This window comes from Cynocephalus volans, chromosome 11, assembly GCF_027409185.1.
Source record: "Cynocephalus volans isolate mCynVol1 chromosome 11, mCynVol1.pri, whole genome shotgun sequence".
Lineage (NCBI taxonomy): Eukaryota > Metazoa > Chordata > Mammalia > Dermoptera > Cynocephalidae > Cynocephalus > Cynocephalus volans.
In genome coordinates, this window is record NC_084470.1 from 101,319,685 (window position 1) to 101,332,939 (window position 13,255).

At 45.9% G+C, this 13,255-nt stretch overlaps 1 protein-coding gene across 1 annotated transcript in view; it reads left to right on the forward strand.

Moving 5' to 3' along the window:
* The window catches only part of SUSD4 (sushi domain containing 4), a 132,431-nt gene that overhangs the window by 12,680 nt on the left and 106,496 nt on the right, over positions 1-13,255 (forward strand). The window lies entirely within an intron of this gene.

Here is a 13,255-nt window from a genome sequence, read left to right on the forward strand (position 1 = left end):
CCATGTCATTCTGAAGATGAGGAAAAAGAAGGTCCCTGTCACCCATGTGGCACTTTAAGGTAGTCACTAACAAGAGGTCTGGGGACAGATCCCTCCCACTCTATTGCTTGGTTGTTTATATATGGGGCAAATGACTTAATGTCTGCACCTCAATTTCCTCATCTATAAAATGGGGATAATGGTACTCATGTCATGGAACCGTTGTGAGGGTTAGATAATGTATAGAAAATACACAGAAGAGTTGCTCGTGTGTAGTAAGATTTCAGTGTATTGACTGTTAGTATCTTCATTATTTTTGTCATTATTATTGTTGTTTTTAGTTATAAAAGCTCCTTAAAGCTAGGATCCACAACCAATTCATCTTTTTTCACCTGACGGTGCTCAGTGTGTTCTAGGTGCTCAGTAACCATTTGTCTACTGACCAATGAACATGAGAAACACAGAGAGCAAACACTATGTCAGAGCTCCGCAGCCGGATCACAAGCTGCACGAGGGCAGGCCCCAGATCTTCCTCGTGTCTCTCTCAAAGCACAGCACGTATGCCTAATCTCAGCCCAATGCCCACAGCTTGATCAGAGAGTGAAAGGCTCTGCAGGGAGGTTTGACAGCTGACACTTGCTGCTGTATGAATAAAAGATATCATTGTGTCGAGCGTTTTATTGTTTCTAAACTCTTCTTTCCTTCTTGCTTCTGACATCTGGGCCAGGCAGCAACAGCAGCTGCAGTAATGGGAAGGACAATGAGAGGGCTGATGTCTGGAGTGACTTGCCCCTTTCCCCTGCTTGCATGTGACAGCTGCTGGAGTGTGGAGGTTTTCACTTACTTTGATAAGGGTACAAACATGGTTCTGTGCTCCTAACGGGAGAATGTGAGGAGGCCTTTTCAGCTCCTCGTCTTCATCCACTCTTACCTTTACTCCACAAGAATCAGTTGAGCATTTATTATGTGCAAGGGCTGTGTTAGGTACTAAGACTAGAAATACAAATAAGATACAGCTCCAGCCCTTCCATGTGGAATACTGTCTCAGTCAGCTTGGACTGCCGTAACAAAATATTTAGACCAGGTGGCTTAAACAACAGATTTTTCTCTTCTCACAGTTCTGGAGGCTGGAAGTTTATGATCAAGGTGCCAGCAGGGTTGGGTTCTAGTGAGGCCTCTCTTCCTGGCTTGCAGAGAGCTGCCTTCTCAGTGTATCCTCACATGGCCTTTCCTTGGTGTGTGTGCACGGGGAGAGAGGGGGAGAAGAGGGGGTGGGGGAGGAAGGGAGAGAGCGAGTGAGCATGAGCACGTGTGTGCTCTTCTAATAAGGACACTAATCCTGTTGGGTTAGGGCTCCACCCTCATGACTTCATTTAACCTTAATTACCCCCTAAAGGCCCTATCTCCAAATATAGTCAATTGGCAGTTAAGGATTCAACCTATGAATTTGGGGGAACACAGTGCATTCCTTAGCAGATGCCAAAGGAAGACAAATGTCAGTTCTGATGAAAGGTGCCGTGAGGACCCGGAGTTCTTATCCCATCCAGGGAAATCCAGGAAGGCTTCCAGGAGATGATGCCAGCACTCAGTTCTCAGGGAAGGATGGCAATCAGGAGAAAAAGGGGAGGAAGAGGCAATATGAGCAGAGGTGTAAGCCACGTGCAACTGCCTGTGTCTGTATATGGCGGCAGCAGGACACCACAAGTCACGTGCCTATTCATGCATTTCATCAAGTCTTCCTCCAAACATATCCTAAGGTTTGCTCTGTACAGACCACATGCAGACACTGATGGTAGAGGCCAGAGATGATCTGGAAGCTCAAATTTGCAGGGTTTCCCAAATTACAGGGCCATAACATTTGCTCTAACCTAATCATCCTACGGCTAGACACTCACATTATTCGCTTACAGCTGCTGGCCACTAAAAACCAATTGCAAGTGGCTCCCCAGGCATCCAGTGGGCCCACTCCTAGTTTAGGTCAGGTAAGTATTGAATTATTACTGAGAGTTAGCCTGCGGAGAAGTGACGGGTTAATGTCTAGACTAATAGGAGACCATTTCACATTGTATTTTTAGGTCATTTCAAATTTATCTTTTATGGGCATTTTCTTCTTTCATAGTCAAAACATTTCCTTTTTTTTTTTTTCTTCATCCTCTGATATTTAAAGTTAGAACAAATGGAACATCTGAGTGATGTATGTGTCTAGGTTTGGTTGTGGTGCCTTTTGCAAGGGCCTGCACTAGAAGACCTGCAGCCCTTTCCATAAAAGAAGGGGCCTCATGCAGACAAATGGGGGGTGCAGGGGAGAGGCTGAGTCCATTGTGCTCTGGCCCTCCTGTCTTACCTCTCTCTGCTTAGTACATACCAGAAGTTCTTAGCCTTGTGCCCATGGGCCAGCTTCCAGAGATCTCTGAGCCACCCCCAACCCCACACTGAACATGTATGAAGTCTTGTGTGTGCATTTCTCTGAAGAGGGTCTGTAGCTTTCAACAGATTCTCAGATGGGTTGATTAACCCAAAAAGGGTTTTAAAAAATCACAAGCGTAGAACAAACTGCTTAGAGTGAGTCTGTGGATAAACTGATAGAGGTCATGCAGACAAGAAAAAGATTTTCAAGAGATTGGAAATTATTTTTCCTGTTTATGATTGCCTTTCTCTGGAGGTTTTGGGCTTAACCACCTTGGGCTAGGATTCATGGTGCACTGGGGAAAGGAGGGCTAAAGAGGACAAGCAGACGGTGCAGCTGGCAAGTCCATCTGGACTGGCTGACATCAGAGAGCTGCCCCTTTAATTTAACCCTTCATCCACCCTGACAATTAAAAACACTGTGCAATTTAGGGAAAAACCCTGCCATTAAGTGGTTTCTCTATAAATATGAAAAGAATAAATAGCTATAGAACAGGTAAAGAGATCAACAAATGTTTACGGAGCCTCTGTTATGTGCACGACTCTGTGCTAGGCAGGGTTATGGTCAGAGATGAATGATGTGCAGGATCCAAAAGCCTGGTTGTTATAGAAAGCTGTGAGCAGAAAATATTCATCTTTATTTTTTCCCCCGAAAATGTGGGCAGAATGAGAAATTTTCCAATAAACAGGCAAAAGCAATACTTTTGTCTCAGCTATCTCTGTAATTCAGCATGTTGTTATGACATATTGAAGCATTATAGACTTTATAACTGTGATCATGCTCCTGTTTCCAGTGTAATAAGTGGATGGTGTAGTTGCATGTGACGAAAAGTGTTTTTTTTCCAGAATGAACATTAGAAACATAATAAATGTCCTGTTATGTAGATCTATGGTCCATCCAGCATGGGCTTTGGGTTTGTACTATTATAGTGGGAGCAGCCTGAAAGGTGGTCATGAGTACTGGTGAGGAAGTGAAGGCCAGAGAACAGAGCATGTGGTGGGTTTCACATCTGGCTGGCAGACCCGGGACTGGGGCCCCATACCTTCTCTCAGTGCGGCTTCTCCATAAGTAACATCATTTGCTTTCCTTCAGACACCTGGGGATAATAACAACAGCACCCACCTCGTGAGGATTCTGTGAGTTGTGCGAGATAATGCAAGAACAGTACTGACAGCAGGCCTGGCCCAGACACAAGCTCCATGGATGCTAGCCCGTGTGGCTTGTGTAATTCCTTAATGCCTGTGACTTTTGTTCTCCATGAATTCATATAAATCCTTCTTTAATAGGCTTCTCCCCCCAACCTTCTTGGGTAATGCATTAATGTGTATGAGCTGCTAAGTACTTCCTTTAATTTCCCTTAAATACATTTGCCCCTCTTCTGGCTTCAGGGTACACTCAGATCAGCTTTGCCCTTTGCTGTGGAATCTCAGCAGCTTCAGACTTCATCTCCCTGGGAAGGTCACTCCCTGTCTGCCCCCGTGTCTTCTCATTTCTTCTGTATGCCTCAGTCTCCCTCTGCTGGGGCTGTTCAGTTCCTCAGAGGCTTGGCTGAGGGGCTCAGGCAGACAGGTGCCCAGGCATGTGGGCAGGCCCAAGGCTGGAGTGACAGGCTCCTTTCTGATATTGTCAGAACATTGTTGACAGCCCTGTTTCCAGCAGCACACTGAGTGATGCCACCTCCAGAGAACAGAGGCCCAAACTCTCAGGCCCTTTTCTATGGTGGCTGATGGCCAGGAGCCACTGTGTCATGCACACTGCACAGTGTAGATTGTTTTCTCTGAGCCAGACTCACACCAAAACTCAGGAGAAGCCATGATGAGGAACTCTCGATGCTCAAAACGTTGCGTTTGTGAGCATAGACTGAGGTTTTACTATGCCTTACTGCAGTGATATCATTCAAGCCAACCCAGAAGCTATACTAGGATGAAGCAGTTAATGATTTATGTGCAAATATTAATCCACTGCTTAACATGCTTCTAAAAAGTGTAGAAATGGTATTTGTCATGCTTAAGACTTGTAACCAAGAACTGGGAGGGTTTGAATACTTCTGTGTTGCAAGTATATTTTAGCAAGAATATCCAGCTCAGTCCAGCAGATGTTGAGTATTCATATGCCTTTGAATGCTTGTCTCAGACAAGAAATCACAGTATCATAAAGTAGTGCCTCAGATTAATGTTTCATATATGCATTCAAGTGAGAATTACTAAGTACTTCCTATGTGAGGGGCAATATACCAGGTCCTGTAGAGGACGTAGTGATCCCTAAGACAGGACTCAGCCCAGGGGTTGAGATGTCTTTGGTTGGGAAGTGACTCTATCAGCTGTAGTTAGGACATAACCAGAATGCTGTGGGGTGCAGGAGTGGGAACGATAACTTCTGCCTTGTTTGAAGAGGGAAGGATTTGAGACGGAGGTGACGTTTGAGTTTGGTGTGTGTGATTTCAACAGGAGTGAGTGGAAAGCAGAATGTTTTGGAAGACACAGAGTGAGCACAGGCCTGGCTGGGGCAGCTTAAGGCATGTTCAGAGCCTGTGAAAGGGCTTACCTTGGATGGAACCGAGAGCCTGTTTGGAGACAGACACTCAATATGACTGGAGAGGTGGTAATAATATTAATAGTATTGGTGGTGACAGTGATGACCAATGTTATGAACACTTGCTGCCTACCAGGCACTTTTCAGATGTTTTACTCATGTCAACTCATCTAAGCTCACGACAGCCCTGTGTTCATAGGTACTGTTTTCATTTCCACTTTCAGACAGGAAATGGGGGCAGAGAGAGGCTAAAGGACAGGTCTAAGGTCTTAGAATTAGGAAGTGGTGGGCTGGGGTCCCCCTCCAAGCCTCCTGGCCCTGGAGCCTGCCGGGTGTCCATGTCTCCAGCCTCACTACCTCCAGGCTGGGGCACCTATGGGAACCTCCACATCAGGCCAGGGATGGATTTGCCAGCCCCTCTGTCTGCTTGTCCTCTTTACCCTATCCCAAAACCTCAGGAGAAAATCATAAATAGGAAAAATAATTTTCTAATTTCTTAAAAACGTTCCTTCTTGTGAACTCATCAGAAAGCCATTGGCAAGCCACTGAGAGTTTCTGAAAGGAGGAGAGTGTTCGAGCCATGCTTTAGGGTCATGAGTCCCAAATGGGGCGATTTTGTCCCCCAGGGGACATTTGGCAATGTCTGGAGACATTTTTGCTTGTCTTACCTGGGGTGAGTGGAGTGGGGTGGAGGGTGGGTGCCACTGATATCTAGATGGTAGACAGGGATGCTGTTAAACATCTTACAATGCACAGGACAACCCCCTGCAACAAAGAATTAGCCAGCCCCAAATGTCCACAAGGTTGAGGTTGAGAGACCCCAACCTAGGTTGATTAGTCTGTCTGCTGTGGTGGGCAGGGGAGGCTGGAGGGGAGGCGTGGAGACAGATAACTAGGAGGAGGTGTTGCAGGGCCCAGAGGAGGTACTGGCAGGAGAGCAGGCCACGTGCACATTTCAAAGGATGAATTCTAGAGGATAGAGAGGAAGACCCAGAAAGGCCTTGCAGCCAGAGTTTCTAGTGTAGGTATCAGAGAGGAGTGGAGTCATTCACTGTGATGGAATCGTCAGGCAGGAGAGCCTATTTTAGAAAGATGATGAGTTTGGTCTTAAGATATTTAACATTTGCTATGCAATTGGAATTGGCCAGCAGGCATTTGAGAATGAGGGACGAAAAGGGAGAAGTTGGGATTATGAATGCAAATTTAGGAGTCATCTAACAGGAAGCAGTGATTATAGTCAACGTTCAGGGGTCTAGAGAGAAGACTGAGAGACAGGGGCCCATGAGGGATACCCCTGAGGGCTGGGGGAGGACTAGGGGGCCTGAATTTGAATCCTAGTTCCATCTCTTAATAAGCACATGATCTCAGACATGTCCTTGAACCTTTCTGTGCCTCAGTTTCCTTACAGGAGACCAAAGGAATGTTGGGAGATAGGTGGGGAGCCAGGATAATACACTGTTACCAAAACCAGGCACAAGAGGGTCTCAGGGAGGGGTGGTCAGCAGTGTGAAGCTCTGCAGAAGTGGAGGGCACAGGTGAGGACCGAAAGCAGCCTTGTGTTAGGAGCTTGTTAGTGTCTTGGGGGATGGCGTTTTCATGACTGGTTTGTGAGCACCATGTCAATGCAAGTTAGCCTCACTGCTGTTGCCACAACATCCAGTCCTTATTTTTTTTTACAGTGGGTGACAGACATGTGTATATGTAGACTTAATAAAAAATCACTTGTACTAACTTTTCTTGCCTTAAGCAGAAAAATAAACTATAGAGGGGGAGAGAGAAAGAGAAGAATAGATAAGTTATAAACAAGGAGTGACAACAGAGAGGAAGATGTGATTATTTCTGCAGAATCTGCTTTTCTTTTAACTTCCAGACTCCCAGCCTTGAACATAAGAAAGTGTGCTAGATGTGCTGAACTCAGCAAAAGCGTCCAGGCAGTTTTGACCTCGACGAGTACACGTCATCCTCCCGGATGGCAAGACAGGTCTGCTTTGTTTTAGGGAGAGCAGAGCAGCCCAGCCCCAAATGGGAAATGTCCATCCTTATTCATCGAGGGCCCTGGGTCTGGAGAGTGTGGGGTGTGGTTGTGAGTTTCTCTGGAGTTAAAGTTGGAGTCTCATTCCGGGCAGACCAAACCTACTGCGCCCACACTGATGAGGAAAGCGGACGTTGTCCCTAGCAGCCCTTCGAGGCTCAGGTTTCCTTGGGGATGGACAGTGCTTGAACAGCTCCTTCCGTGTGTCAAGTGCAGACTGGCTCTTCCCTCAGCTGCAAATAAGCTGGCCGGTTGTATTGCTGGCCGAAAGGAAGCTCCCAGGGAAGTGCCCAGTCAGTGCAGCCTTACTGTGTCAGCTACACCAGGCAGGTGGGCACTAGGACACTCATGGAATTTATTTGTAGTTGTATGAGACCCTCACCTGAGAGGCTGGGTCCCATTTCCACTCTGCCTCTGGCAGCTGACACTTTTACCTCCCTGGGTCTTGCTTATCTTATATGCCATGTATGCCGAACCCATAACATACATTCATCTCTTTGAAATATTGGAAGAATGATCTTTGCTGTTCAGTATTAAAGCCTGCAAATACCCTTCTTCCATCTTCTTAAGTGGTCAGTCTGTCCACATACATTTATTGAGAAGATAGTTCTCAAGGCCACACACAGATTTCTAAACAATTGTACACTTTAACTGCTTTTGGGAGTCTAGCTATTTAGTAGAAATCCATGGTTTTTTTTAAAGTGCAGTGTTCTCATACATTTAGTTTTTATTTTCTGGAGATGGGTAACTTGGGGCTTGGAGGTAGCTAAACAGAGGTCGACATGTTGTCTTGGAGCTGGACCATGTTCTCTTTCTTTCTGTTGGTGGAAATAAAGCTGGAGGGATGGAGAAGAGGAGCCAGGAATAGTATGTGGAAAGCAACCCCACTGTGGCTCCTGCAGCAACTGCACAGGGACACCATGGTGTAGGGAGGCAAATCATAGCTAGTTTTAATCCTTTCCCCTTATTAAAAAAGTGCATATATGTGTATGCATATATTTTTGTTGAAATTTTTTAGAAGATATGGATAAGCAAAATTAAGAAAATAAGTGTCATATTAGCCCTCTGTTAAAAATGTAACATGTGTCTCTTTTCTATGTATATGCATTCCCCCCCAATGGTATGTACACATAGACATTATTTTGTAACCTGCTTTTGTTACCTACAGTATATCATGATATCCTTTATAATCTTTTGCAAATTAATCTTTTGTAACATCATTTTAACTCACTATGCAGCATTCTACTTTATGTACACTCTATAATGCATTTACATTGTGCTATACATACAGTGGTCAGCAGAACAGAGATGGTTTGTCCAGTGGGGGAGACAGTCAGATAATCACAAAAATAAATGTACACTGTTGTTCATGGTTTTGCTTCCATGGTTTCAGTTACCTACAGTCGATTGAGGTCCAAACATATTAGATGGAAAATTCCAGAAATAAACAGTTCATATAGGTTTTCAATTGCATGCTGTTCTGATTGGCATGATGAAATCTCACGCCGTCCTGCTCCAGGGCAGAAAGTGAATCATTCTTCCATGCAGCAGGTCCACACTGTCTATGCTGCCCTCCCGTTAGTCAGTTAGTAGCCCTCTCAGTTATCAGGTTGACTGTTGCAGTACCGCAGTGCTTGTGTTCAAATCTCTCTTATTTTACTTAATAATACCCCAAAATGCAAGACTAATGATGCTGGTGCATTGTTATAATTGTTCTATTTTGTTGTTAGTTATTGAAATGTCTTGCTATGCCTAATTTATAAATTAATGAGGGTACTTCAAAAGGTTTGTGGAAAAATGGAATTAAAAGATAACATGGATCTTTCTGTGAACTTTTTGAAGATCCTTTGTATGTATGTGTAGGAAAAAACTTAGTGTGTGTAAGGTTCAGTACTATCCATGGTTTCAGGCTTCCACTGGGGTCTTGGATCGTATCCCCTGAGGATAAGGGGTTTACTGTAATTACAAGCTGTAAAAAGTGCCATGGAGGACAACTACTTGGTGCTGAAAGTGCTTATAAGGCAGGAGGGGGGGATCTCACTTGGTCCGAGTTGGGGAAATATTCAAGGACTTTCCTGGGGAATTTAGCTTTGAGCAGAGAGTTGACAAATTTAAACTAGTGACAGTCAAGCCAGAGGGTGTTCCCAGTGAGGGGAACAGCCTGTGCAAAGATTCTGTGTCAGGAGATAGCATAGAATGTTCAGGAACTAAGCGAGGGCCAGCGTGGCTGCAGTGCAGGGTTTCTTACCTTTATCGGTGATTTGTATGTATTGCTTTCAATTGTTGGTTCATGTTCTTTGTCAGTTTTTCTACTGATGTATTTATCTCCTTACTCCTTTAGAAAAACTCCTTTAAAATGTTTGCCTTTCCCCATATATTGCAGTATTGTTCTTGCAGTTTTCATTTGTCTTTAATTGCATTTATGATAATTTTGTTAGCTTTTCTTCTCTGTGGTTTCTGCCATTTGGTGTCATGCTTAGAATTTTTTTTTGCCAACCCAAGACTATATACTCAACTCACATTTTCTACGTTTTATTTGTTATATTTAAACACTTAGTCAATCTGGAAATTCATTTGTGTGTATTTGGAGAAGTAGGGATATAGTTTATTTTTATCCAAATGGTTAGGCAGTTGTACCAATAGTATTTACTGAAAAGCCCATCCTTTCCCCACTGTTTTAAAATACCACTTACACGATGCACTAATATTGTGTAGATATTTGGGTCTGTTTCTGAGCCTCTGTTACAGTCCACTGACCTGATGTCTCTTTCTGTGGCAGCACCACACTGTTTTACTACTTGTACCTTTTAAAACCTGATAGAGCAAATCCCTAGTCATTACTCTTCTTTTTCAAAATGTTCTCAGCTAGTCCCATGACCTTATTCTTTCAGATAAATTTTAGAATCATTTTGTTAATTTTGCAGATTAATTTGGGGAAAAGTGACATTTATTCAATACTAGTATTCTCAGAAAAATGGCAAACCTCTCTATTATTTTAAATCTCCTTTTGGGCTATTGGTTGGAAAGGACATTTTTAAAGAGAACACCAGCCCTGAGGACATTGCACTTTCATCCAGAAAATATCACTGACCTAGAGAATGTGACTGAAATGGAGCCTAGACAAGTAGTAGGACATGGGGCCCTCTGTGGTTCTCTCTGTCCAGTGTGCCTCAGGCCCCACCTGTCCTCCAGCCAGGGTTCCTCTGTGGCTGTGATTCAGCAGGGCAGACCTCAGCAGTGACTGTGGAGGGGCCGTGAAAGGCGAGGGGTGCTTATTTACTGAGACGCGTCTGTGCTGGGCACCCTCCTTGGTGCTTTGCGTGTTGCCTTGGTCCTCCTGACATGACCAGCACGTGAGTGATCATTAGACACTGACTGAGGCCCTGAGAAGCTACTTAACTTGACTAAGACTTGGGTTGTGGGCGAGTGGGAGGCATGGGGGTGTCTGTTGGCAGATGGGTGAAATGGGTTTGCTCCTAGGCCTCTGTAAACACGAAGTCCCACCTCTTTCCACTCCCTCCTATAGGCTGGGAGCTGCCCTCCTGGTCATTAACTGGAGAAGGGGAGATGGGAGCACCCCCATGAGTGTAGCTGCAAGTGCGGGCCAGGAACATGGGGGAGAAATGTTGATTATCACCCCATTTTTGTATTTAAAACAAGATCTGGACCTGTGAACACTTGGGACATCAGCAGATCAGGGGACCACTCGCACGTCTGCATTGGGCATTCTGCATGGGGAGCCTGAAGGAAGCCGGCCCCTTCTGCTCGCCACGTGGTCTTCACAGCTGGAAAGCAGTTCAGGGAGGACTAAGAGGGGTGGGTGGGCAGTGGGACCCTCTCCAGGCTCTGCCAGCGGCAGCTGCCCTCCCACCTTGTGGAGAGCCTGGGCTGGCGAGATACAGTCACAGCTTTGCTGTGTTTAAGCTGTCCTCCATGCTCTGGTGGAGGCCGTCTGCACCGGGTGCTGAATCATGATCCAGCTTGCTAATTGCAGCAGCGCCTTTGGGCTGCCGAGTGCTCAGACAGGCATCTGGTGCTGCATTTTGGGCTTCTGTGAGATAGTAGGGGACAGACAGGGTGACAAACGCTCCCTGAGACAGAGTACCAGGCAGGCCTGGTACAGTCTTGGTTCCTGTTAACTTTGGGCTTTATAAAAAATTTACAACAGCAACAGCAACAAAAACAAAAACACTTCTCCAAAGAACACTAGGCTATTACAGTACCTGCTTCAAGGTGAGGAAGCTAGTTTCAGGACTTTGCGTATCAAACATGAATATTTCAGCAGAGTTGCTTTTATTCCTTCTCTTAGAATAGTTAGCACCCAAATGCAAACCACATTAAAAGAATACGTGTAACACACGGGCTTAGATGGATGAGGTCACGTATGTCTTTTTCTAGAAGTCAGTTTTGGCTGGACCCATACTATACTTCTGAAATAATGGAGATTTAAGGAATGTTCCTCCAGGGAGTTTGGCAGCATTTGACATACTCTCTCTCAGAGATGGCCTGTTCCCATGTGTTCTCTCTCCTGAATTACCTTACTAACTAGGTCACAGGACTGAGAAAGGCCCCATTCTCCCTGCCGTGGAGAAGAGCTCACCTGACCTCTAGCACTGATCTTTTGGCTGGAGCCTCTTAGGCCTAACTCCCTAGCAGTCAAAGCAGGTTGTATGTCATGACCTGTGGGCAGAAGCTGGCTTTGGAATAGCGTGGATTTAAAGGACTGAGTGTTGACAGCCCCTTCCTTACCTTTAATGGGGCGTGCTGCTCTCAAAGCCTCCCCGCCCCAGGACACTTTTCCTGCCTCTTCTCTAACACGCAGGTGACTTGGTTTTAATCGTGGCTCTGTACCCCAACTGGAGGCCTCACCAGGTCAGGGCTTACTTTGTTTCTGCAGCCAGCGACACCCTCCCTCTGCCCCCTTGGAAGGATGGACAAGCCAGAGCCTGAATTCTTGTCTGTTCCTGGAGGCAGGACCAGTTTCATGGGAGCTGAGCCGTCTGGAGGAAAGATATGATGGACACACGTGGCTCCTGCTTCTCAGGCCGACGGGGCTTTTAATTTCTTGGCGTCATTCAGTCTTTTCTTAGGGTGCTGCACCTAGCAGAAAAGCCCATGGCACAAGCCAGAATGCTCTTCCAGGATTTGGCTGTGTGTAGTCATCTCCAGGGAATATGATCTGAGCAAGACGATTGCAGGGCTCTGTCACCTGCAATTAATTCTTCCTAGCCTGTGGAGTAGAGGAAGACAGCTTTACAGAGATAAGGAGTTAGGTGTCATTGCATTGTCAGAGGAGGGCCTTGGAATGAGAGCTCTGTTCCCTTCAGTTTAGCAAATTAGTGTCTGTGTCTCTCGGGACTGCTGGAAGTGGCCCTGTGTTGCCTGAGGGCAAAAGCGGTGGGCAGGCCTTGGGACCGGCCCATTCTAGGAGAGTGGTCACCAGGCTTCTGCTTCTGGTGGGGTCTTAAGTGTACGATTCACTAGGCTTGTTAAGTCAGTGGTATCTGAATGTCTCAGAAATCACTGGGGAATTTCTACAAAGAGATTTTTTGGCCTTGCTCTATAGACTCTGAGAGGGTAGATCTGGGTGGAGCATAGGAATTATACATATATTTAATTTTTTTTTTTTTTTTTGTCTTTTTTGTGACCGGTAAGGGGATCGCAACCCTTGGCTTGGTGTCGCCCGCACCACGCTCAGCCAGTGAGTGCACTGGCCATCCCTATATAGGATCCGAAACCGCGGCGGGAGCCCAGCGCCGCACTCTCCCGAGTGAGCCACGGGGTCGGCCCTATATTTAAAAGCTGTCATGAGATTCTAGGTTTGGTAACCCTGGTGACTTCCTTAGTCTCACCTGGATCTGGGAGGGATCTGGCTGTGGTCAGACCTTGAGGGGAGGCAGGCAGGGTAGGAGGTGGTGGGTTGGGAGTATGGGTCCCTGTGTTCCACCCCCAGCCCCACCCCTCATTCCTTCCCAGCAGACAAACACATCCAACCTCTCCCCTCTCATATCAAACCCTCCCTTGATCCTGGCCTGGGCCTAACGTTTTCCTCCTTGCACAGCTGAGTTTCTAGAGATAACAGTCCATATTTAGTCTCTTTCCTCATCTCCAGCTCACTCCTCAACCCACAGCAATATGGTTCCACCCCCACCACTCCACTGAAATTATCCTGGTAAATGTCACCTCCAAAGACATGCAAACACCACATCCACGTGCATGATGGGTCTTGTCATTGCTTGTCTTTCTCAGGCTCTTTGCAGCACTGGACTCCTTTTTCTTGACACTCTCTGCTCCCATGACAGCTA